Source organism: Meleagris gallopavo, chromosome 6, assembly GCF_000146605.3.
Source record: "Meleagris gallopavo isolate NT-WF06-2002-E0010 breed Aviagen turkey brand Nicholas breeding stock chromosome 6, Turkey_5.1, whole genome shotgun sequence".
NCBI classification, from domain to species: domain Eukaryota; kingdom Metazoa; phylum Chordata; class Aves; order Galliformes; family Phasianidae; genus Meleagris; species Meleagris gallopavo.
In genome coordinates, this window is record NC_015016.2 from 88,063 (window position 1) to 91,478 (window position 3,416).

At 55.5% G+C, this 3,416-nt stretch overlaps 1 protein-coding gene across 1 annotated transcript in view; it reads left to right on the forward strand.

Annotated features, from left to right (window-relative positions):
* The window catches only part of MAP4 (microtubule associated protein 4), a 241,347-nt gene that overhangs the window by 67,092 nt on the left and 170,839 nt on the right, over positions 1-3,416 (forward strand).

The window sequence follows — 3,416 nt, forward strand, 5'->3', positions numbered from 1 at the left end:
CCCACGACGTCCCGAGCACGGCCTCAAAGCCCCGGCGCGGCCGCCGGCCCCGGGGAAGCCCTACAAGTGCTCGGAGTGCGAGAGCAGCTTCAGCCACAAGTCCAGCCTCAGCAAACATCAGATCACCCACGTCGGGGAGCGGCCCTTCACCTGCGGGGAGTGCCGGCGCAGCTTTCCGCCTGCAGATCAGCCTCATCATGCACCAGCGGATCCACGCCGGCAAGAACGAGATGGCCTTCCTGTGCCCACAGTGCGGGAAGAACTTCACGCGGCCCTCCCACCTGCTGCGGCACCAGCGGACTCACACCGGCGAGCGGCCCTTCCAGTGCAGCCAGTGCGAGAAGACCTTCAGCGAGAAGTCCAAGCTCACCAACCACTACCGCATCCACACCCGCGAGCGCCCGCACGCCTGCGCCGTCTGCGGGAAGGGCTTCATCCGCAAACACCACCTCCTGGAGCACCAGCGCATCCACACGGGAGAGCGGCCCTACCACTGCACCGAGTGCGGCAAGAACTTCACCCAGAAGCACCACCTCCTGGAGCACCAGCGGGCGCACACCGGCGAGCGGCCCTACCCCTGCACCGAGTGCACCAAGTGCTTCCGCTACAAGCAGTCCCTCAAGTACCACCTGAGGACGCACGTGGGAGAGTGAGGGCTGCCGCGTCCCCTCCGTCCCTCCTCCGCCGTCTCTCCCTCTCCCCCCACCCCCGGCTCAGGGCATGGACATCACTCGGAAGCTTTGTGGTAGCGCCGCTGCTCTGCTGGAGGCGGCTCGGCTGATGGGAAATAAATTAATGAATTAAAGCAAGCGCCGCGCGGCAGAATTCAAAGATATATATATATAAAATTAACAGAAGCAGCTGATTAGGGAGAATCCTCACCGTTAGAAAAAAAAACAAAGGAGAGAAAACTGTACAGGGTGTTTTGCTGGAGTAGGACTCTTAACTGCTTTTTAAATCTACTGTTTGATTTTTTAATAAATGTGGAGGAACTTTTAATTGGATATTTTTCACCCAGAGGGTGGTGAGGCACTGGCGCAGGTTGCCCAAGGAGGCTGTGGATGCCCCATCCCTGCAGGCATCCAAGGCCAGGCTGGATGTGGCTCTGGGCAGCCTGGGCTGCTGGTTGGTGACCTGCACACAGCAGGGAGTTGGAACTGGGTGAGCACTGTGGGCCTTTGCAACCCAGGCCGTTCTGTGATTCTATGATTCTGTGATTCTGTGATAAGAAAACCGAGGATCTGCATCTGTTCTTCCCATGCTCTGATGGCAGCTGTGGCACAGAGCTCTGCCAGGGGCTCTGCCCATCCCTGGTGGGATGAGGAGGGTCTCTGTCTGATGAGAAGCACTGAGAGGTGCCCGCCCGGCTCTGGGGGCTGTGTTGCACTCATGGATGCCATAGAATAAAATAGGAGTTGCAGCTGAAGGACGAGGCTGTGGCAGGGCCTGGCTCCTCCCAGTACTCATCGCCGGCCATCCGTCCTCCCAGCACGGTTCCAGCAGGCACTGACCAGTCCTGCTGCTATGGGAGCTGCAGTGGGTGCGTGGCGGCACGGGATGCGGCTCCATTCCTGGTTCCAGAGCCTCAGGCCCAGGGTGCACTGTCCAGGGACACCCCTGTGTGTGGGCAGCCCTGGTGGGGCCCTTTGCTCCTCCTCCAGTCGCTGTGTTTGTGGCGGTGCGGGGCTCCTGGCTGCTGTAGGGTCACATCTCGTGTTGGATGCTGGCATCAGTGAATGGAGCGAGCACGGGATGAAGCCACCAGGGTTTATTAGCAGCTCCCAGTGGTCTCTGTTTTGACTTCGGAGGGGAAAAAAGAATTTGGTGTCAGCTGTCTGCCCAGCCATTTCCAGCCCCAGTGTCCTACTGAAGCCCTGGCTGCCACCAATTGGGCAGCATCCCCATTTCTCCCCACACGTTGATGGGTTCTGCTGGTTTTTGTGCAGCCCACGGCCATGCTGGGCTCTGCTAAGCTGTGCTCTGCTCGGCCCAGCCCTGCACAGCAGCAATCCCTCGCTGCTCAGACCCGGCTCAGCTCCACTGCACCCATTGCAGCAGTCAGGAGTGCTGGTTTTACCCCCACAGAAACAGGCACAGCTCCAGCCACGTGCACACAGGGCCACGTGGAGGCAGTGGTGCACACACACACAACCACGTGTGAGCACAGACATACATGCACACACACAGGCGTGTGCTGACATCGCGGGCAGAGCAGTGCACACCGATGCACACACAGTCACATGCAAACAGGACACAGAATGTCCTGAGCTGGAAGGAGCCATGAGAGTGGCCGAGTTCACCTCCTGGCTGCACACAGGATGTGCACAGACTCAGTGAAACTCATGTATGTCAGTGCACACACACACACGTCACACACACATTGCACGCTTGCATACATACAAACATTCACATGCACTCATGCACATAAGCAATTCAAACCTGTGGCACAACATGTGTGCACATGCATGCATGTGCTGATGAAAAGGCATGCAGCTATGCACACACATGCACACGTGCACACGTGCACACTCACACATGCACTGACATCCATCCTCATGCCAACATGGATGAACATACACACGGACATCTCTGTGCCCACACAAGGACATACAGATGCACACACACACGTGGAGGCACACACAGATGTACACACACACACGTACATGGACACACATGTGCACACATACACGCACATACACAGATGTGCACATACACATGGATGTACACACAGGCATGCAAACACATGCACACACATGTGCACACACACGCACACACACATATACGCACGCATGTACATACACTCACATGGATACACACACAAACACACATGGATACATACACAGACATACACGCACACGGATACACACATGTACACAAAAAGACATGCACACACACGTACACACATACATATATGTACACACACGCACACACGTATGTACATACACACATGTACACACACGTGCACACACGTACACACACGTACACGTACACACACGCACACATACACACACATGCACACACATACACGTACACACACAGACATACACGCACACACAATGTAACACACGTGCACACACACACACGTACACACATGTACATGCACACACACACACGTACACACATGTACACACGTGCACACACACACGTACACACACATGTACGCACACATGTACACACACACAAACACACGTACACACATGTACACACACACGTGCACACACACACGTGCACAAAGACACACACACAGACACAAACAGACACAGACACAGATACACACACACACAAACACACAGATACACACACACAAACACACACAGACACACACACAAACACACACACAGATACACACACACAAACACACACACAAACACACAGACACACACAAACACACAGACACACACACAGATACACACACA